General features: G+C 38.7%; 1 long non-coding RNA gene across 2 annotated transcripts in view; it reads left to right on the forward strand.

Moving 5' to 3' along the window:
• LOC105872618 (uncharacterized) overlaps positions 1-24,430 on the forward strand; it is a 53,239-nt gene that overhangs the window by 4,631 nt on the left and 24,178 nt on the right. The window contains exons 3-6 of one of the 2 annotated variants that reach the window (XR_012921699.1): positions 4,395-4,597; positions 4,842-4,965; positions 5,080-5,165; positions 5,337-7,759. This is a non-coding gene — a long non-coding RNA (uncharacterized LOC105872618). Of the gene's footprint in view, positions 1-4,394; positions 4,598-4,841; positions 4,966-5,079; positions 5,166-5,336; positions 7,760-21,960; positions 22,025-24,430 lie in introns of those variants that run through there. The other variant, XR_001154654.3, reaches the window with a different exon arrangement.

Consider the following 24,430-nt stretch of genomic DNA (forward strand, 5'->3'; position numbering starts at 1 on the left):
CCACCCAGACAATCCAGACTCATCTCCCAATCTCAAAATCCTTAACTTAATCACATCTCCAAAATCACTTTTGTCATATAAAGTAAGACATTTTCTAGGGATTAGGATTTGGACATACTTGGAAATTATTATTCAGCCTAGCATAATCTCTGATTCACACAATGTGAAAAATAAATTACAAAGTGATTAAAAATAAACTACAAAACTCATTGAATAGTAGGAAAGTATTTTCCTGACTGAGGGGTCTTGTGGTTCAGAATTAGGATGAGAAAGCCTCACAGCATAACTCTAGGCAAGAAACAATAAACAAATGTTTGTAAAACAGTAAATTCTGGCCAACACAGTGGTGTACACCTATAATCCCAGCACTTTGGGAGGCTGAGGCATAAGAATCACATGAGGCCAGGAGTTCAAGACCAGCCTAGGCAACATAGTGAGACCCCGTGTCTACAATTTTTTTAAAAAATTAGCCAGGCATAGTGATCCACACTGTACTCCCAGATACTCAAAGGCTGAAGTGGGAGGATTGCTTGAGCCCAGGAGTTTTAGGCTATAGTGAGCTGTGATTGCAACACTGCATACCAGCCCGAGCAACAGAGCAAGACCCTGTCTCTTAAAAAAATTAGCCAGGCAGGGCAGCACATGCTTGTAGTCCCAGCTACCCAAGAGGTGGAAGCAGGAGGGTCCCTTGAGTACAAGAGTTTGAGGCTGCAATGAGCTATGATGACACCACTGTACTTCAGCCTGGGCAAAAGACCCTGTATTAAAAAAAATAAATAAAAATAAGTTCTATATAAATACCAAGTTTTACTGCCTTTACAATTAGAGAATTATTCCTTGTGTTTTTAAATAGAATTTAAATTATACAGGGTTAGTAAAGACAGGTTCAAATTTCAGAAGTATTTTCTAAGTATTCATTTGAATTTATAATAAAGAATAAAGTATTCCTATTTTTAAATATTTAAATTAGAATGTGATGAAAAGGCCAGGCACTGTGGCTCATGCCTATAATCTCAGCACTTTGTAAGGCCAAGGTAAGAGGATAGCTTGAGGCCAAGAGTTCAAGACCAGCCTGGGCAACATAGCAAGACTCCATCTATACAAAAAATAAGAAAAAAATTAGCAAGGCATAGTGGCATACACCTGAAATCCCAGCTACTTGGGAGGCTAAAGCAGGAGGATCATTTGAGCCAGGAAGGTTGAGGTACCGTAAGCTATGTTAGTACCACTGGCCCCTGCACTCCAGCCTGGACAACAGAGCAAGACCCTGTCTCAAAAAAAAGAAAAAAGAATTGTGAAGAAAAGAATAATATGATCTGTAATAACGTAGAGTTTCCCACCTACTAAGCTCTTAAAAAGTTTCATGCTCCAAGTGAAGTAATTTACATGCAGTCACCATGGTTCTACTTGCTCTGGCCATTGTCTTTATCTCTTAACTTCACTGTGAACCACTCTCCCTAGTTTACACTCCACCTTATCCTCCAGACAGTTTGGTTTTTCTGTTCCTTGAGCCACCAACCTTGTTCTGACCTTACTTGCTGAGCTCTCTGTTGGGAACATTCTTCCAGTGGGTCTTCAAAAGGCTAGCTCCTTCAGCTTTGTTCAGGCTTTTTTATATTCAGCCTTTAGTTCAAATATCACCTCTTCAGAGACATCTTCTCTGACCACCCAATCTAATGTGGCACTTCTGTTTCTTTTGCCAAAAGAACATGAACATGTGTTGTCATGCACTCCTGCTTAAAGAAACTCCATGGTTTATTATTTGGAAATATGAAGAACTCTTCTGTAAATGAATTTATGCAATCTTCCAATTTACCAAGCATTTGAGGATTTTCATACTTAAAGTTTTCTAAAATGGTACACACCTATAAATTTGTACCCTGAATATGCTATCACCTCATTATTATATTTTATAATGAAATTTATCTGGAAAAAGATAATGTAATGTGATCAATACTACTGGCTCACAGCAACCTCAATCTCCGGGGCTCAGCGATCCTACTGCCTCAGCCTCCCGAGTAGCTGGGACTACAAGCATGCGCCACCATGCCCGGCTAATTTTTTGTATATATACTTTTAGCTGGTCAATTAATTTATTTCTATTTTTGGTAGAGACGGGGTCTCGCTCAGGCTGGTTTCGAACTCCTGACCTTGAACAGTCCGCCCGCCTCGGCCTCCCAAAGTGCTAGGATTACAGGCGTGAGCCACATTACAGGCGTGAGCCACCACGCCCGGCCCATTTATAATATTCTTATTAAGAATTTTAAGTGTCCTTAATATCAAAGGCAAAGGCTTAAGTTGTACAAAATGATCTTGTTATACTTTTCTTCATATTCCTAATACATTGAGTATTTTTATTCAGTCATAGGTTTTTGAAGTAGTTTCAATAGCTGAGTAATGTGCTCAACAAAATGAAATACAGTTGGCCTTGCATATCCAAGATTCTGCATCCACAGATTCAACCAACACCAGATCGAAAATACTTGAAAAATTAAAAATAACAATACAACAATAAGAAATAATACAAATTTTAAAATACAGTAAAACAACTATTTACATAGCATTTATATTGTATTAAGTATTATAAATAATGTTGAGATGATTTAAGTACACAGGAGGATGTGTGTAGGTTATATGTAAATACACCATTTTATATAAGGAGACGTGAGCATCCAAGGATTTTGGTACATACAGGGGTCCCACAACCAGTCCTCCAAGGATACCAAGGGACAACTATACTGCTGAAGCACCGGTCTACTCTACTAGTCTTCCTTTATGTCCTCTCATCAAGGCTCACTTACAAAATCAGTGAATATGGCCTTCCTTTTTTTTTTTTATTTTTTTTATTTTTTTTTTCTTAGGGTCATCCTTTAGCTTGTAATGGCCTTCCTTTTTACTTCACTTTTGCAGCAGAAAGAACAAACAATCAGCCAGACCCCAGTTTGAACCCTGACTTTATCACTAGCTAGATGTATGAAGGCAGGCAAGTCTTTAACCTTTCTGAGACTCAGCGGTCCTAAAAATTGTTAGTTCTCATCCTCATTTAAAAATATGATTCGAGGCCGGGCGCGGTGGCTCACGCCTGTAATCCTAGCACTCTGGGAGCCTGAGGCAGGCGGATTGCTTGAGGTCAGGAGTTCGAAACCAGCCTGAGCAAGAGTGAGACCCTGTCTCTACTATAAATAAAAAAAAAAAATTAATTAATTGGCCAACTATTATATATAGAAAAAATTATCCGGGCATGATGGCGCATGCCTGTAGTCCCAGCTACTCAGGAGGCTGAGGCAGCAGGATTGCTTGAGCCCAGGAGTTTGAGGTTGCTGTGAGCTAGGCTGACGCCACGGCACTCACTCTAGCCTGGGCAACAAAGTGAGATTCTGTCTCAAAAAAAAAAAAAAAAATACAATTCTTGGAAAGGAAAATAACACTTTCAAAATATTGCTCCAGGTAAAAGTAAACTTCCTACTCTTACATGAACAAAATATGCAGACTTGCCCCTAAATGTTGAAATTATAAGATCAGCCCTCTTAGACACCTTCTAAAACTATTCTCTAAATGTCAGAGCTCTGAAGTCATATTTATAGTCAGACAGAAATCTGAATGTTTTATTAATTTAGTCAACAAATACATATGGGACTTGTTCTGTATGTGGCATAAGCTAGAGATTATGCAAAGTACAAAATCCAGACCTTGTCCTCAAAGAGATTATAATACAATATAATATAATATAATAATAAGGATTATAAGAGAGGAGATAGCCTTGGCTACAAATATATACAATCCTATAACACAAGGCAGTACTAGTGAAAATGGTTAATAGCAATGAATTTTAAAAGATTTAGCTTTTCATTTTTTATGAATTATATTACATATTTCAAAAAGCATTCACTCACATCTCATTGTTATATCAATAGTTCAGTTATTTTACTATGTGCCAAATACTCTTCTAAGTGCTTTGTATATATTAACTCATTTGATCCTCAAAACAATCCTGGGGGTAATAACCATCAGTATCCTCATTTCACAGATGAAAAAAACTGAGAAACTGACCTTGAAAACTTTGTTCAAGTTTACATAGCTAATAATTAGCAGAGCTGGTCTTTGAACCTACAGAGTCAGTTTCCAGTATCTACATTTTTTTAATTACTCTGCTATACCACCTCCTGACATACTTAAGTATATGTCTTAGAGGTTGTACCATGTCAATATATACAGAATTTATTTATTTTTACACCTGCAATGTATTTAAATATAAAATGCACCTGCATTTTATAGCTGTATCATAATTCATTAAAATAGCCCCCTAATGAATACAAACCTTTGATGTGTTTCTAATCTTTTGCTATTGCTAACTATGCTTCCATAAATAACTTAATGGCTATATTATTTTGTAGGAATTGCTACCTATCATTCTCTGAGAGACAAGTCCATGACCATCACAGGACCCTAAAGTGTTACAACCCTTATTGCATTAACTCTCATGGATATGAGTGCAATGAGCAGAATAGAAACAAACTGTGAACACAGTAATAAAAGAAATCCCATCGATTGGGACAAGATGGAGTTCCTACAGGTCCCAAAGCACAGGCTACAGCAGGTTAGTCTCCATGGTGGCCTCTGCGGCTATCTACAAATTTTGTTCAGCGAGAGTGACATGAGGGTTGGTACATTAGTGGTGGACGACAAATGTGGAAACAATTGTTACAAAGATAACAAGCAGTTTTTTGTCCGTCACTGATGGGTTATATGTACTACCAAAATGAATGGCAAAAATACATTATGGGATATGGATGGAAACATAGTGCCCCTCAAATGGCATCATTGGCTTCATTGTATGACAGGTGATCCTCCAACAACAAAACCACCTACTGTTCATAAATTCACCTGGATAAACCATAAATTCAACATGGATGGCACTGCCAAGCAATATGTGCCTTATTCCATCACTAGAAAGAAGATTTAAGGGTGGGTCCCACCTTCAGTGCCTTACAAATAAAGACAATGAAAAACAGTTTAAGCACATATGCTATAGTTTGGATATTTGACCCTTCAAACCTCATGTTGAAATTTTATCCCCAGTGTTGGAGGTGAGGCCTAATAGGAGGTGTTTGGGTCATGGAGCATATCCCTTACAAATGGCGTGGTGCTGCCCTTTATGGTAATGAGTAAGTTCTCACTCTGTTAGTTCCCAGTAGAGCCCTGCCCCCACCCCCACCCCCCACCCCCCAAGAGCTGTTTATTAAAAAGAACCTGGCACCCTCACCCTCTCTCTTGCTTCCACTTTCTCTCCATGTGACTTCTGTACATGCCGGCTCCCTTTCCCCTTCCACCATGAGTGGAAGCAGCCTGAAGCCCTCACCAGAAGCAGATGCTGGTGCCATGCTTCTTAGCCTGCAGGACCGTGAGTCAAATAAACCTCTTTTCTTTATAAATTACCCAGTCTCAGGTCGTCCTGTATCCAACACAAACGGGCTAACACAACGTAAAATATGGGGCTTTTCATGTAATTGCACTTTTACTGCTTAACATTAACTTGATTAAAATTGTTTGGCTGATAAAAAAAAAAAGAAATTACATAGAAGGCAGTAACATTTGAGCTAGGCATTAAAATACAGAGAAGTTAATTTATACAGGTAAATGAGGAACATACAGACTTCATAGTAATAAACAACCAGAGACATTTTTCACAGACATTAGAATACTAAGTAATTCTGCATCTTAAGTGAATGTGTAGGTCTAAAGGCATAAAATTGAACAATATTGTTTCTGAGGTTAATAGTTAAAGGAAATCATAAAGCAGGTCCTACAAGAGTTAGAAATAAATCTACACGGTACCATAAAAAATTTCTTAAACCACTGACATAGCACACTAATGTATTCAAATGTGCCCATACAGCTGGAGCAATACTGCCACAACAGTTGGTATAATCACAGATGGAAGGGTTATAATGGAAGTATAAAAGCAAAAGGGGATAAAGAAAAACCGAATGGCCTCAATTAGGTGGTAAATCATTCCATTTTAAGTCTTGTAGTTCAGAATTTAAACCAAGGGCCCATGTTTGAGAAAACTAATGGAAAATTTAGTAGATGTCATTCAAAAAGCATTGAAAAAGAACACTGCTTTTACAATGGAAAAATATTTTAAATCACCTTAAAGTTCAATGTTAGCAGAACACTTAAGGAAATCACAGCACTACAACTTGAGGAAACATGAGTCATTAAATACTGTAAACATGAATACTATTTTATTAATCAGGACTCTTTTTGTTGCAAGTGAAAGAATGCCTCAAACCAACTTAGCAAAAAATAAATGAATAAAAGGACATGGGGAAGAGATTTATTGAGAGACAAGGTTTGCAGTACCCTCAGAGATGAATGGATCTATGGAGTCAAATAATACTACCAGGATTTTCTCCCCACCTCTGAGATCTGCTTTCTGCTATATTGGTTTCTTGAACTGCAGACAAGCTGAGGATATACCTGCAGGAAGTTTCAACTTTATATCACAGGTTAGCAACACAAATGAAGTAGTAAATCCTTTCTTCTAGCAATTTCCCAAGAAAAGGTTATGATTGGCCTAACTTGGGTCACTTGCCTACCACTGAAACTAATCACTGTGGCTGTGGAGACAGATTATTATGCCTGGTCAGGCCTGGATCACTTGCCCATACCTTTACCAGAGGGAAATGCCCTAGAAATTGAATGATTAGGATAGAGGAGACACATTCCACCCACAACAGATAAAGGGTGATATTACTGGAAGGCAAAGGAGGAATGCTAGGTAGACAAAAGTAACAGATACCCATGTCATACAGCAGCAATGAAAATACTTACTACAAAATGTTAAGTAAAAATGGTAGAAGAAATATTGTATCTAGGCTGTGATTACAGCAACATAAAATTTTAAATTCATATTGAAATAGAGTAGAAAGAAAGCTAATGTATAAAAGAAGAACCACTGCCAAAATAAGAACCATTAGTAGGGGTTCTTGGTCAGGGGTGATTTTGCCGCCCAGATGACATTTGGCAATGTCTAGAGTAAGGGGTGCTACTGGCATCTAATGGGTAGAATTCAGCAATGCTGCCAAACACCCTGCAATGCACTGAATATCTCCCCAAGAGGAAAGAATTATCTAGCCCAAAATGTCAATAATGCCACTATTGAGAAATTTTGGCAGAAGGGCAACTGAAGTGATTTGTTTTCCTTAAAAATGGTCTGTTGTTTGCTCAACAGAAGGAAGGGGGAAGGAAGACATAGAAAAGAAAGGAAATAAGAGGGATGGAAAGTTATGGGAGAGAAGAAGATGAAAGAATCAGGGACACAAAGATACTAGGAATCAAGTCACCTTATTTCTAGGGCCATCTCTACAAATCACTGCCAGTGTGACCTTGATGAATCACAGATTCTTTGAGAATCAGTTTCCTCACTGGTAATACAAGGAACCAAGTAGTTCGCCTGCTTCTGAGGTTCCTCAGGTTCAAAAATTCTATGACATTACCTTGGATAGACAAGTAGACTCAGGAAAAATTTAATCAAGTTCTAGTGCTCTTTGTGTTCATGGCTAGTTTTAAATTTTGGCCTTTCGGCCAGGCGCGGTGGCTCATGCCTGTAATCCTAGCACTCTGGGAGGCCGAGGCGGGCGGATTGCTCGAGGTCTGGAGTTCTAAACCAGCCTGAGCAAGAGCAGGACCCCATCTCTACTGTAAATAGAAAGAAATTAATTGGCCGACTAATATATTTAGAAAAAATTAGCCTGGCATGGTGGCACATGCCTGTAGTCCCAGCTACTCAGGAGGCTGAGGCAGCAGGATTGCTTGAGCCCAGGAGTTCGAGGTTGCTATGAGCTTGGCTGACGCCAAGGCACTCACTCTAGCCTAGGCAACAAAGCAAGACTCTGTCTCAAAAAAAAAAAAAAAGAAATGTTTAAAAATAAACAAAGTTTGGCATTTCTTGCTTTCATGGACACATTATAGGATTTCTCTTTTTTATTAACGTTTTTGGTATCAACAAATTATGGTGCCAGTTTAAAGAACTTAGGCCCAATAATTAGGCTTTTTCTCAGTCATTGGCAACAGGAAAAAGTACCACTGTCCATTTTTCAGTGCTCTTTTGTCAAACTTTCAGTATTTTTTAATTAAGAAAGGACACATAGACCTAAATTATTTTTTAAAAATTCTGTCATGGATGTAAATGGGCAGGAGAACTGCTTTAAAAGATTAAAGACACATAAAAGCCAAAAGTAGTATGTAAACCTAAATTAGATCCTGGATTTAAAAAAAAAAATAAAAAACAGACTTCTGGTCTCCAGTTCAGCATATAAGGAGCTTAGAAGTTGCCACTCTGCCCTATCAACAAGTAAAAGGCTTAACAAACTGAAAACTCAACAACTTTTCTTAGATTTATTGCAGAGGTGAGGTCACAGGACAAACTGGTACACCAAAAACTGAAGAAACAGACAGGTAAATACAGAGAACCACAACTTACCAAAGCAGAAAACACTTGCAGGAACTAGTGCTGAGGTAGGAAAACCAGAACTATAGTTGCAAAATTACTGGTGGCTAGATATGGATAAGTTTGAGAGTTAAAAATTGCAGAGGGACCGAGTCATCGGAGTGCCCCACACTTTTTGTTTTACTTGCATCTTTTGTAAGTTTCACTTCCAGGAGACTGACCTGGTTCTCACAGTGAATTTTGGAGAAAAAAAAATCCCTTCATGCTTCCTGAAGGGGGAGGAAAAAAAAGGAAGCATTTTGAAATATGCCAGAGTACTCTGTTCTTAGCAAGGTCTGCCCTTACCAGTAAATCTTTTTCAGAGCCTGCTAGCTGGGGTTTTATCAAAGCCTAACATGCTTGAAGAAAGGAAAATACCCAACTCTAGCCTACTGTATATCCATCCTGTCCCACCTAAGGGGAGAAAAAACCTGCAAGAAGCAGTGGTGAAGTTCATAGCCAAAGACACAGGCTCAGCAAAAAGACGGAGACCTAATTACAGGCCTATAGACACTTCCCTTCCCCACTACATCTTACCACTATATTACCAAGGCCTATTTACTACAGTTCCTTTTAACTGGTACATCATGTCCACCTGTCAACAAAAAATTACAAGGAATGATAAAAGGCAAAAAAACACAAACAATAACAACAACAAAAAAACCCAAAGCAAACAAACAAACCTCACAGTTTGAAGAGATTAAAATAAACAAGCATCAAAACCAGAGTCTGATGTGGCAGGAAAGTTGGAATTCTTAGGCCAGGAATTTTAAAAACTATGATTACTATGCTAAGAACTTTAAAGAGAAAAGTAGACAACATGCAAGAACGGATGGATAATGTGAGCAGAATGATGGAAATTCTAAGATAGAAACACAAAGAATGTTAGGGATCAAAAACACTGTAACAAGAATGAAGAATGTCTTTGATGGATTCATTAGTAGACTGGACATAGCTAAGGAAAGAATCTCAGAGCTTGAGGATATGACAATAGAAACCTCCAAAACTGAAAAGCAAACAAAAAAGACTGGGGGAAAAAAAACAGAAGACAATATCTAAGAACTGAACTGTGGGATGACTGCAAAAGGTATAGCATACTACAATGGGAATACTAGAAAGAAAAGGAATAGAAAAAGAAGAGGAGCAATATTTGAAACAATAATTACTGATATTTTCCCCAAATTAATGTGGGACACCAAACAACAGATCCAAGAAGCTCAGATAACACCAAGCAGGATAAATACCAAAAGAAACCATACCTGGGCACATCAGTATTCAAACCACAGAAAACCAAAGATAGAGAAAAAATCCTGAAAGAAACCAGAGGAAAACACACTTTATCTGTAAAGGAACAAAGATAAGAGTTACATCTGACTTCTCAGAAACTATGTAAACAAGAAGGCCGGGTGCAGTAGCTCACGCCTGCCTGTAGCCCTAGCACTCTGGGAGGCCAAGGCAGGAGGATCGCTCAAGGTCAGGAGTTCGAAACCAGCCTGAGCAAGAGTGAGACCCCGTCTCTACTATAAATGGAAAGAAATTAATAGGCCAACTAAAAATACAGAGAAAAAAATTAGCCAGGCATGGTGGCACATGCCTGTAGTTCCAGCTACTCAGAGGCTGAGGCAGAAGGATTGCTTGAGCCAAGGAGTTTGAGGTTGCTGTGAGCTAGGCATGACATGGCACTTTAGCCCAGGCAAAAGAGTGAGACTCTGTCTCAAAAAAAGAATAGACTGTAGTGTGAATGTGGAAAGCCTCAGATGATCTCATCCACCCACATAAACTGCTGATCTGTGTGACTGTTGAAAATTATTTTATAAAAACCAAACACTAATATCATTGATAAAGGAAATGGATTATTAACCTTCAATTAAATGTGATAATAAAGGAAATTGAATAAACATGTAAAGCCTGATTACCAAGAAAACAAAATAAACCAGAAAGATGCAGTTACAGGATATTTTCAGGAAGTGCACTTGCCCAATTATCCCCATGACTTATTTTTATAACTACTTTGCCAGGGAAAAAAATCTCTCCCCTCACTTCTCCCAAATTTCAGGCACTGAAAAATCAATGTAAAATATGTCATGATAGTTAACTAAATTCCTTATACTAACGTGTGATGAGTATTATTGTATCATGTATTAGAAAATGACTTTTTTTGTACATGATGTCTACATCAAGGAAATGTTAAATAAGTTTTCACATATAAGACTGATTTAGAAGTACATCAGAGGCATAAAGTTTATCACAATCTCAGCATTCTTTGTCAACCAGTTTAGTTACGAAGGAGGAAAGTGAGACACTAGTCTATGGATGCAAATATGCTATCCTATTCAGGGATACAGGATTTCTCTCAAGTGAAAGATACTGAGAGTTCATACTTCAGCATAGCAGCTGGAGCAACAGTGTGCTACAAGCAGTAGTAACACTGCCAATTAGTTGCAGAAATGAGACTTCAACTGCTTTCCCAAGTCACCCAAATAAAGTGCTCAGAGAATTAGTGTTTTATCCTCTAGGAATCAATGGATTTCATTCTGTCCACAGAGTGGTAACTAATGCCACCTGCATTATCTTTTAAAACATATGTGTATCTCTTAGCATAGGTAGGTGGCAGGATTTATTTTAACATATCTAGCTCCAGTATCATTCCCACATGTGTCCCCACTGAATGATTGTAATAAATCACAGGATTGAATAAATTATTTTGGACCAACTTTAACCAGTTTAAATGTCTTCATTTAGATTATAAATTTCTCAAGGGTAAGGACTATATATCTTATACTTCTTAACGTATCTCTACCTAGCACAGTGCCCCACAACAATCTTTTTGGCACCAGGGACTGGTTTCATGGAAGACAATTTTGCCACAGACCCGAGTGGGGGTTGGGAGGATGGTTGTGGGATGATTGAGGCGAATTACATTTATTGTGCAAACTTCTCTGCTAATGATAATCTGTATTTGCAGCCACTCCCCAGCACTAGCATCACTGCCTCAGCGCCGCCTCAGATCATCAGGCATTAGATGCTCATAAGGAGAGGGCAACCTAGATCCCTCGCTTGCACAGTTTACAGTAGGGTTAACGCTCCTACGAGAATCTAATGCCCCCACTGATCTGACAGTAGGTGGAGCTTATGCGGTGATGTGAGCATAGGGAGCAAGCTGTAAATACAGATGAAGCTTGCCCTGCTGGCCCATCACTCACCTCCTGCTGTGCATCCCTGTTCCTAACAGGCCATAGACAGGTATTGGACTGCAGCCCTACAGACACAATCGAAGATATTGGTGATCACATTTGCCATAATGATGATGTTGATGATAATTTCTTGCAATGAAAACAAAGGAAACTGCTAAATCTCTTAACCCACCAGAATACTTGGAAGACAATAAAGTTCTTTATGGTTTTTTGATATTTCCTGAATAAGACTCTATTGTTTGAAGAGTTTAGCAAAGGTTATAAAATTTAATTAACTCCGTGAGAATGAAGCATACTTGAGAAGATTTTATTTTCCCTTCATAATTGCAATTGATATGATAAAATTGTCCTCAAGCGATCATTCCTGTCACATTAGCATAAACAGTTAGTTGGAAGTCTCAAATGATATATTCTCCCCTTATTTTACATTTCTTGACTGTTAAGGTTAATAGAAAGGGCCTGCATTCGTTAAAATAAAATTGTGCTAAAAATATAATCTGACCCAATTTGTAAAAGAAGCTCTTGTCTGGTATAAATGGTAATTCCAGTTGTAGGCAGCAGAGGTAGTTGTTTTCACAGAAAACATGAGATACTAATTACTCATATTTGAGTTTCTCTCCTAATTTTCATTTCAAATATTAAAATCTTATAAATTATTAATCTTTTGTATTATAATTCCTTCTCTCTCTCTCCTTTAGCTCTTTCTTTAGCAAGTTATGTTTTCCTATACTGGCCAACACTACTAATAAGTTTTTGCTTACTCAGTTTTTAATTCTCTCATTGGGTCTTCAATTACTATGGCAAGCATAAATATCCCAGAGTGGACACTGTTATAATTATGCCATTTTATAAAATGATTGTTTCTTATTGCTCCTGTAAGAAAATTTTAAATTCAATTTAACAAATATTGAACAATCATGATGCGTAAAGAGTACATGGCAAGTAGTATGGGAAAAAGAAAGATAAATAATTATCTACCCCAATATAAGAGGTTTAAACCAAGAGTCTGAGGATAATGAATGCAAAACATTCACCTCTGAAAATGATTTAATTCCAAATCTTTTCATATGAATATCTTAGTGCCATGGTGTCCTGAGATGAGACTCTAGTGCCACTGTTAAAAAGGACAAGCACCAAATCCATGTTGACCTATTTGGTCCCTTATCTTTCTCTCACTAATGTGGCTGCCAGAGGGATTAGTGCTGTTTACTGCATAATCAGTGAGACTCTGAGTGAGTTGCTGAGCTACTCTCACTCTTAATATCTCCTACAGTAAAATGAAAATAATCACATGAACTTTAGAGGATTAGAATTATAGTGGTGACCCAGTGAGATGCAGAATGTGAAAGTATGTCTGCAGTGCCCAGCACTTAGAGGTGTTCAATAAATATTAGTTCTTTTTTTGCTTTCTGGGTGTCTCCTAACAGCCCGTCTACTCAACGGGATTATCTAGACATTCGAGGAATATCTAGACTTCACGAGGGGGTATGGCACAGATAAATGACAATACCAGGCTGATGCCAGTGATAATTCTAGCTGCTACTTTCCTGACTTCAAAGCTTGTCTGCTGGATAATTTTTCACATTGAATTTGTGTCCATTTCCCCTGCTCCCTCACTCCTCAGCCCCTACTGGCACTCTGATAATCACAACACCTCAAGGCTCATTTCCCACTGAGTACCCTGCTTCCATAAAGTTCAGCTATTTAAAAAAAGTTAGAGATATAACACAGCAAAGCACACAATGTTGGTAAAGGATTAATTTAAGTGATACCCTGAGAACAAAGGTGGGAATAATGATAATAGCTATTTAACATATTTTATTTTTCTGATATGTGAAAAATTGGGCAAGCCAGGCACATTGGCTCATGCCTATAATCCTAACACTTTGGGAGGCCAAGGCAGGAGGATTGCTTGAGGCTAGGAGTTGGAGACCAGCCTGAGCAACATAGCGAGAACCCATCTCTACAAAAAATAGAAAAATTAGCTGGGCATGGTGGCATGCACCTGTAGTCCCATCTAGTCAATAGGCTGAGGCAGGAGGATCCCTATAGCCCAGGCATTTGAGGCTGCAGTGAGCTATGATGATACATACCACTGTACTCTACCTCGGGCAACAGAGTGAGACCCTGTCTCAAAAACGAAAAGAAAATGGGGCAAGATTTTGAAGAGAGAATGGATAATTTCAATCACTTATGGTAACAATCATTTTAGACACTGCTATAGAGTCAAGAGTTGGTGTTGGTACCCTATTAAACTAAGATGTTTGTTTTTATCATGTTCACAATGAACTGTAACATTTTTACTGCACTGGAGTAGATAGGAGTACATACCATCCTCATATGCTTGAAGCTCTAGGGCAAATGGCTAAGAATAGTCCATTGATTGTTTTTACCCTCTTTAAATTGAGGGAACAAATAAATAATTCAGCCAAAAACCAATGTCTGTCACACTGATCATACACTCAGTTAAAAATTAATATAGAAAACTCTATATTGGAGAAAGCCTTTGTTTTACCTTGATTAAAGTAAAAGAATTCTACAAAAATTGGGGTAGCAAGTGCTAATGTAACTATAACATTGTGGGAATATGTTTACCAAAAACATACTTTCCTGGACCATTTTTACTTAGTGAACTTTTTTGTCCAACAGAATAACATTTTATAATGCAAATATATGGCCTGATTTTACTTTTGCTGTTGCACTCAAGAGAACACAATTAAACCTGACAATTACTAGCATTCAACAATACTAAACTAGCTAAATAGCTGAAGTGCTATTGATTATTCATGAAAATGTAATTCTGATGATAATTTAACATTATTTAATAAAGGCCTTAATTTCCTATCTAAAAATTATTATTTCCAATTAGAAAGTCTTAACTGCAAATAATTTTGTATTTTGTTAGTGTAGTAGCAAAAAATTACTTTGAAAATTCTGGAGGCAAAAATTGGGTAACTCTCTGAGCCCAGCAAGTCATAACATTTCAATGTAATGTAATGAGTAGAGTCAATCAGTAATGCAGAATCATTGTCGACTGTTTTTCCTCTTCTCCCTGGTACCATCACAAAGCACAAAGATTGGAATATTGAGCATTTCAGGAAAGAGCCAAGGTAATTTAAATTTTTATTGCTACATTTAGTTGTTGGCTTTAAACAAGCTGAAAAAGAACTCTTAGAAAAAGTAATTTACTAAATCATGGTACCAATCAAATCATGAACAACCAAATTATAATGTTTGGCTTTTCTTGGGTTCCTTATGTTGCTAAGACATTAGACTAGTCTGACTAACAAACAATATTTTGCAGAAAAGGAGTTCAGAATGCTCTATTGTCAAGGCTGAGGACAGGGTTACAGAGATTAACACTGTCTTCTTATTTTGTAACTAAGAAGATTTTGCTACGCTTCTTGCCTTAATTGCCCTTGGGATGATTAACATTAGTTCCAAGCTCCCAGTACACAGGCTAATCAATTTGGTGAGGCTCCAGTAAATTTGCTAGGCAGCTTAGATCAATGGCCATCAAAGATTCTATGATTCCTTAAAGGAGCCATCAGTGAAACAATATGTTGATCATCAGGGTAAAATACACACACACACACAGAAAATTCCTTAGGAGAAAGAGCCATGCCTTATTCATACTCACAGGGTTATTGTAAAGATTAAATGCATCGATGCATGCAAAGAACTTAGAATAGTGCTTGACACAGGGTAATCACACAGTAAATATTTAGCTATTGCTATTATTGTTTATATTCACTGTGCTCAATACAGTAACTGTTATATAGCAGAACACCAATATACTTTAAATGATTTTAAAATGAGTATAGATTTTTTATTTTTTCTGATTTGTTAGATGCTCATTGACGAAAATTCAAATTTAAGATTTCAACTGAAAAAGAAAGGTTATGCTATGTTTAAAAAATTTGAAAACATTGCTGCAGAGGATGGAAAGTCAGTGAAGACTTTTTAAAAAACGGATAATAAGGCCGGGCATGGTGGCTCATGCCTGTAATCCTAGCACTCTGAGAGGCCGAGGCGGGCGGATTGCTTGAGGTCAGAAGTTCGAAACCAGCCTGAGCAAGAGTGAAACCCCATCTCTACTATAAATAGAAAGAAATTAATTGGCCAACTAATATATATAGAAAAAATTAGACAGGCATGGTGGTGCATGCCTGTAGTCCCAGCTACTCGGGAGGCTGAGGCAGGAGGATTGCTTGAGCCCAGGAGTTTGAGGTTGCTATGAGCTAGGCTGATGCCATGGCACTCACTCTAGCCTGGGCAACAAAGCGAGACTCTGTCTCAAAAAAAAAAAAAAAAGAATAATATGATCAAATTTCATTTTGTTTATTTATTTATTTTTTTGAGACAGAGTCTCACTCTATTGCCTGGGTTAGAGTGCTGTGGTGTCAGCCTAGCTCATAGCAACCTCCAACTCCTGGGCTCAAGCAATCCTCCTGCCTCAGCCTCTGGAGTAGCTGGGACTACAGGCATGCACCACCACACTCGGCTAATTTTTTCTATATATGTTTAGTTGGCCAATTAATTTCTTTCTATTTTTAGTAGAGATGGGGTCTCACTCTTGCTCAGCCTGATTTCAAACTCCTGACCTTGAGCAATCCGCCTGCCTCAGCCTCCCAAAGTGCTAGGATTACAGGCATGAGCCACCACGGCCTGGCCTCAGATTTCATTTTAAAAAGATATTTCAAATTGTAGGTGCTTTGGAAGAGTTTGGCTTGAAGCAGAGAAACCAGGAAGAAGAATCCAATGTCCAGATAAGAGAAAATAAGATCCTAAATTAAGGCCATGATAATAGGGATAAAGAAGATACCATACTAGAAACATATGTAGGATATGGAAGTTACAGGATTTAATGACCAATTCAATGGAGAGAATGAAGAAGTCACAAAGGATAAATCACCTGTTTCTGACTTGGGAAACAAAGTAGAGAGTGATCCTTAACCAAGATAGGTTATCCATGAAGAAGAGCAAGGTTGGTGAGAGAAATAGTTCAATCTTATTCATGTTAAGTGAAGCACCAGTGGGACATTCAGGTAAAATGGCCCTGAGACAGGAGGATTTAATAATCTGAAGATTAGGACTGAAGTCTCAGATGGGGATGGAAATGATGATTTGGGAATCATTGGCAAAACATTGAGGCCATAGACATTTATGAAATCAACCAAGAAGGAGGAAAGTGTAAAAATAGAAGAGGCCTAAGGAGTAGACAGAATAAAGCTAGGAAAGGAACTGTACAATAAAAAAAAAAAGTGCTGGGAGCGGTGTAGTGGCTCATGCCTGAAATCCTAGCACTTTAAGAGGCTAAGGCAAGAGGATTATTTGAGGCCAGGAGTTTTAAGACCAGCCTGAGCAACATAGTGAGACCACATCTCTACAAAAACTAGAGAAAATTATCCAAGCATGGTGGCACACACCTGTAGCACCTGTGGCGCCTCCCAGCTACTAAGGAGGCTGAGGCAGAAGGATCGCTTAAGCCCAGGAGTTTGAGGTTGCAGGGAGCTGTAATGACACTACTAAACTCTAGCCTGGGTAACTGGAGACTGTCTCAACAACAACAAAAAACTGTTGGGGAGGAGAGCAGGAGAACAAGGGGAATAAGACCAAGAGAGTCAAAAGAGGAGAGTTTCAAGATGAAAGGAGAAGTCAATAGTAACAGGTACTATAGAAGCCAATAAACCGTGAAATCAGGGTCAAAATTACCCACTGGGCACACAGTAGGAGCTTAATAGTATTAATATTTGATAAATTAGATACATAAGTTACTACACACAAAGCAGACCATTGCTGATCTTGCCTCCAATCTACCCTCTCATCTACCATTAAACATTTTTTCCAAATTTTTTGCTCCCTTGAAAATGAAAAATACATTGATTTAGTCACTTTCTCCAGAATACATTGGGACTTCTTAAACCCTCATGCTTTATCTTGTGCCATTCATCCTGGCTAAAATACAAGTGAACTATTTCTCTGCTTACACCAACCCTACTGATCCCTCACGCCTAGATCAAATCCCAACTCCCTCATTGAATCTTCCATGATTTTCCCAAACATAAGTGATCTCACCTCTGTAAAACTCCTAAAAGGCCACTTTTATCTATATCACCAATTTATCAAATTAGTTAATTAATGAGCTTCACACATTGTTGGCACTCAATAATATTTAACACAGAGGGAAATTATGAGATGTTGCCTTGTTATCCAGGAATTTATTGTCCAGATGGGAGGCAAGATACAGACACCTATAAATTTAAATTATAGTACAGAATAAAAATTTTGTTCAAGGAACAAGAGAAAAATAGAATATTATAATTAGAATTATAACACCTATGAGCCAGAATTGTGAAAATCAAATGAAATAATTACATAGCTATTAAGAATACATGCCAGTTATCTTAAAGGTAACTATTGAATTTTGGAATTGAGAGGTCATTGCTCTAAAAAAGGCAGCGTAGTGAGAGGAGTCTAGCTCTACCAAATATTAAAACATATTTTATAGTTATAATAACCAAAATGGTATAGTTCTAGAATATGGAAAGAAAAAAAAAATCAATGAAACAAACGAGAAAATCTGGAAATAGACCCAAATATATATAGAAACAAAGAGTATCATCCTTAGATTTGGGCAAAATAGTTCACATTCTGGTCTTCATCTGGTTGTACTACTTCCTGTAGGACAAGGGAACATGCCCACTTGGAACCTGTCACCTCCCTTCTAAACCATTTTTGTTACCCAAGCCTTCATTGGCATCACCTGACTAAATGGCCCCAAGACCACTTCAGGGCCTATGTTAGCCTTTCCTGTGTGCCTGTCCTCCTGAGAACAGGAGGACATGCACCTTTATTGTACGACATGCATGACATGCGTGACATCTTTATTGCACCATAAACACTTTGATCTACTTTGAAACTTCATCATTTTTCCTCTTTGACACACTTTCTTTACTTGACTTCTGGCTCACCCGTCTCTCTTGGTTTTTCACCTAACCTACTCACCTGATGGATCTCCTTTGCTAGTTCCTCCTAACACTCCCAATCTCTGAATGTTAAATACTTCAAGGCTCAGTCTCCAGTCCCCTTCTGTCACTGCAGTCCATTACTAAATGATCTCATTCCATATGTTGTAAACAACATCTATATACTGGCAGCTTTCAAATTTACATTTCTAGCCCTGACTTTTCCCTTGAAATCCACCCTTGTATATCCAACTACCTACTTGACATCTCCACTTAAATATCTAATAGGCATCTCAAACTTATGCCCAAACATGTACCAAACTAAACTCTTCATTATCTACCACTTCAACCAACTTTTCCCACAGACCTCCCCCATTTCAACAAATAACAAACTCTGTTCTTGCTCAGGCCAAAAAACTAGAGTCATCCTTGTCTCCTCTTTCTTTCATGTTTCATGTCCAGTCCATAAGCAGATCTAGTAGGCAGCTCTCCTTAGAAAGTATGGCTTGGAATTTGATCACTCCTCACCCCCTACCAGTACTCCTCCAATACAATTCACCACCCTCTCTCATTTGGATTATTCATCTGGATCAGGGGCTAGCAAATGTTGTCTCTAAAGGGCCAGATAGAAAATAATTTAGGCTTTGTGAGCCATGGAGTCCCTGCTGCAACTACTCAACTGTTGTTGCAAGCCTAAAGCAGCCATAGACAGTACTTAAACAAATAGGTGTGGCTGTGTTCCAGTAAAACTTCATTTACAAAAACAGCCCCCTAAGTGGTCTCCCTGTTTCCATTCTTCCTCCTAAAATTGAGACATAGGTGAAGGTACGGCTTTGACTAGGAGGGAAAAAGGAAGGATGAGTAAAAATATAGATAACTTTGTCATTGTGAGCAGAAAATGGAGATTATTCATAGCTGTATTTTCTTGGTTAAATAGTACAAGGATCAGCTGTTGAGCATGAAGGGGCTAGAGTTGGGTGGAGTTATGAATACAATGATCTCAAGTCCTGTGGTATTTCTTCTGTACCCTATCCTGCAAAGATGTTTATTGGATGCTCCAGACACTTCCATTCAATTCCTCTTTTTTATAGGCCTTTGAGAATGCTGTTCCTTCTCCCGGGAACACACCCCACATACACACACACATCCTGCCTCCTGGGTATTGCCTGTTTATCTTCTCAAACTCAGCTTAGGTAGCAAGGATTCCAAGACTTCTCTAATTATCCTCTTGCTTGGTTTATATTCAGAAACGCTCCTTTGAGCTCCCATAGTACCTGGCACAGAGTCTTTAGCCCTGTTCATCCTGAAGTCCTTGTGTGATTTATAAGTCTATAGAAGGATCAAAGCAGTAAAACCCTCTCCTATGAAAGGGGATAGAGTTTTCTTGAGGGAGAGGCAAGTGGTACTGGATTGAGAGGCTTGGAAAGCAGCTATGTTGAAGCAGAGCTCCCCATAGTTAAAGCAGAAGGAAAAAGAGTGAGTCCATGGAGCCAGTTCCATGTAGACATCCAAGAAGACCAGGGAAGATTGTATTAGTTGGGGTCCCGAGAGGAAGGAGCTTGTACTCTCAAACTAAGATAACATAATTCAAAGAGGATTTATTTGTAAGAAAGAGATTGGGTTATAGGGTAAACCACAAGTAAAGTGCAAGAACCTGAATCCTGAAAAGATGAGAGGCGGGAGAGATGACTACCTTAAAGAAGAGAGATGCACAGAGACGTACTATGAACAGTGACATACAATCAGTCAAGTGAAACAGCCCAAAACAAACTCTTAGAGCAGGGCCAGGGGAGTAAATACCTTGACTTCACTTTCCTCTCTTCATCCTTCTCCTGATGGAACCTCGTTGGCAAACACCACAGGAAGCCAGAGGGCCTGTGAGTCCAGTGGTAGAGTCCATACAGATTATCTTCCTTAGGCAGAGGGCAGGGTGAAGAGAATGGATCTGGAGAGGCAAAGGGAAGCTGTCCCATACAAAAGGCAATGCTAGAAAAAAATCAAAGTTATGTTTGTAAGACCTACCTTTCTAATTGCCCCAGAGGCTAGCAGATTAGCAGAGGCAATTCTTTCAGAGAAGGGAAAAGGAGGAGACAATGAAAACCTGGCTTACAAATAAATTAATGATCATTCAAATTAATTAATGCTTTATTCTACATGATAGAGAAGCAGTTAGGGTCCTGTTGCGTGTTGAGTTCATCAGTAAGCAGACTCTGAGATAAAGTTTCATGCTTATTACAGGGTGCCTTATGATCCGCCCCTATGGAAGGCAGGGGAAGAAAGCATGATTAGGCACAGGGAGAAGTTTAGTTACATTGCAGGACCAATGACAGACTCAGCCAGACAGACTCCGACTCCTGCATCAGGAACTTTGGAGGAAAAATAACCTGTAAAAGTTGTCCTCCATGGGGCTGAAATGGCCAAATAGCGATACTCCCACCTTAATCAGTCATTGGATAGGGTCCTCCCTGGGAAGGGCATGACCTTGGGCATGGTAGCTCTCTGCAGCTGAGGCAACCTGTCAAATGACTGACTGCCAAGGCTTTTTGCTGACTGTACCCCCAGGAGCAGGGGCAGCAAGCCATTCCTTGAAGGGGGACCTGGGTGGCACACCTCTGGGCCTACCTCAAATCCCTAAGCCTGGAACCTATTTTATGTGTGATAAGAGGCCCTGTAAATATGGGCAGAGAATTCTAACAATCTGTGTGTGCAGACAAACCAGAGTTCCCTCAGAAGAGCCACCTGGGAAGTGACAGTCTGAAAAGCAGAGCTTAGAGGACAGTTAAAGAAGCAGGTATATTTACACTGAAGGAGATAAGACATTGGGCAATGTAATTTTGTGTATCTTTAAATATTTTAAAGAACTTCCAGATAGAAAAGGGATTAGGCCTTTTCTGTATGGCTACAGTAGGGAGAATCAGGACAAGTGAATGAGAATTTGAGAGAGAAAAAGATGAGATAGATTCAGAGCTTTCTAATCATTATAGCAGAAATGGCTTATCTTAACAAAGAATGAATGACCTGGCACTCATGAATGCCCTGGGCTGGGAATGGGGTTAGGAGGAGGGAGAAATCAAATGGAGACAATTTGGAGCATTGGAAGGACAGTTAGACTATATAATGTCTGAGTCTACCCTACTTTGGGGAATATAAGATTAATTCTTACCTTAATAAAAATAACCATGATAGCTATCATAGTCTCAGAAGAAAAAATTAAATCTGGCTTATGATAAGTTAAATCCAATGAAAATACAAAAATTTTTGGCATTGCTTTAACATTCACTTTTTCTCTGTCCCCTTTCATTTTCAGAAATGAATTTGTATGAAGCAAATCTATAAAGGAGAGCAGTAGAGGTGAAAATATCATGGAAAAGGCAAGCAGTTTGACTAGTAAACTCAGCGAGTTGAGACAAGTGTGAAAACTTATTACAACCTGAATTTCTCACACATCTCAGTTTCTCCTCCCTTTTAAGTTTCCTAATATAAAAAGTTGAATTCACATTATTGGCACCCTCACTACTTGCACTCACTTCCATCAAAAGAATAAATAAATTAGAGATACCTCCTTTTCCACACTTTAATCTAAAATGTTGTGATCCCTCAAGTTTTATTTTATGATTTCTCAAAAGACCAAATCTTTTTTATTTATTTATTTAGTTAGCCCAATATTTGGAAGAAAAAAAGACCAAATCTTCAAAAATCTCATTCTTTTTTTTTTTTTTTTTTTTTTTTTTTTTTTTTTTTTTTTTTTTTTTTTTTTTTTGAGACAGAGTCTCACTTTGTTGCCTAGGCTAGAGTGAGTGCCGTGGCGTCAGCCTAGCTCACAGCAACCTCAAACTCCTGGGCTCAAGTAATCCTTCTGCCTCAGCCTCCCAAGTAGCTGGGACTACAGGCATGTGCCACCATGCCCGGCTAATATTTTTGTATATATATTAGTTGGCCAATTAGTTTCTTTCTATTTATAGTAGAGACGGGGTCTCGCTCTTGCTCAGGCTGGTTTCGAACTCCTGACCTCGAGCAATCCGCCCGCCTCGGCCTCCCAGAGAGCTAGGATTACAGGTGTGAGCCACCGCGCCCGGCCAAAAATCTCATTCTTAAACCCATGGGTACTATGTCTATTTCTACTTTATTTGAGCAGGTGAATTGGGAGGGAATAGCGTTTAACACTTGTTAAATTCTATAGACTACATATTAAAAATAAATAAATATTATAATTTAGTTCTATTTTATTTGCGGTTTGAAGGTAATATTGCTGACCGTTGTATTACTTGTATATTAATGAAACTTTAAAAATAATGAACTTGCAATCTCATCAGCTTTTATCAGTAGCATACTTTCCTTTCTCCCATACAACAGCTTTGCTAACTCCTGAAGGGCAGAAAAATGTTTTTCTTAATCACTAAATCTCTAATAAATCACAAGCAAAATAACAGTGGTTCACTGAGCACTTCCTTTGTACCAGGTGCTTTACACACATTATTTTCTCTCTCTTTTTTTGAGACACACTCTCACTCTGTTGCTCTGGCTAGAGTGCCATGGCGTCAGCCTAGCTCACAGCAACCTCAAACTCCTGGGCTCAAGCAATCCTTCTGCCTCAGCCTCCTGAGTAGCTGGGACTACAGGCATGTGCCACCATGCCCGGCTAATTTTTTCTATATATTTTTAGTTGGCCAATTAATTTGTTTCTATTTTTAGTAAAGATGGGGTCTCCGCTCTTTCTCCGTCTGGTTTTGAACTCCTGACCTTGAAAAGAGAGCAATCCTCCCACCTCAGCCTCCCAGAGTGTTAGGATTACAGGGGTGAGCCACCATGCCCGGCCCTATTTTCTCTTTTTAACAAATCCCTTTTTATTTACAGATGAAGAATCTGATGCTGAGAGAATTTTAGCTATTATTTCCAAGGTCACATAACTAATAAGTGGCAGGGCCTGGATTCCAAGCCTGGCTTCTGTTACCCTATCCAGCACTCTTTAATTATAACAGAGCTCTAAAGTGTAACTGAGCACATTGCTCAGCAGAGGCTGTTTTTCAGCCTGTCTGGCAGCTAAGGATGAGCATGTGACTAGGAAGGATATAAAATATGTATTATGGAAATGGATGTTCTTTATGAACCTCTCCCTGCCAACCTCACCTTTGCGTTGTGAAATGTTGTTGATCACATGCCTGTCGCTTTAGCAGATATCGTGTCCCATCAGATGACCTTAAGGTTGGATGGCAAGTCTAGAGATGAAAGAGCACATCCTGCCATTCCCTAAGGGCATCGTGGAGATGCCGCGCCAATTCTGGTCGGCCTACTTCTGGACTTCTTTTACATGAATGAGAAATAAACTTCCACCTCTTTGAAGCCAGTTAAATTTACTCCTAACTGTTAGACATGGTGTATCATGCTCAGTATCTTTTTATGGAATTAAATTTTGTTCCTCCTACCTGACACCCTTTTGTACCTCTTCTTTAATCTCCTTCCTTTAAATGTAGCTTAAATTCCAACTTGTCTATAAAGCTTTCCCTGACGGCCATTTTCTCTATGGTGAATTTCAAATAAGTTACCAGGCTTCATAATTATCTCTCTTTCAAAAAGCTTTTTGGCCAAGCACAGTGACTCAGACCTGTAGTCTCAGCACTTTGGGAGGCTGAGGCAAGAGGATAACTTGAGCCCAAATGAGCTATGATCATGACACTGTACTCCAGCCTGGGCAACAGAATGAGATCTTGTCTCAAAAAAAAAAAAAAAAAAAAAAAGCTTTTTGTTGTGAAAAATTTCTTACTAAGGTGTTTCCCTTT

The sequence above is a fragment of the Microcebus murinus genome, chromosome 11 (assembly GCF_040939455.1).
Source record: "Microcebus murinus isolate Inina chromosome 11, M.murinus_Inina_mat1.0, whole genome shotgun sequence".
NCBI lineage: Eukaryota > Metazoa > Chordata > Mammalia > Primates > Cheirogaleidae > Microcebus > Microcebus murinus.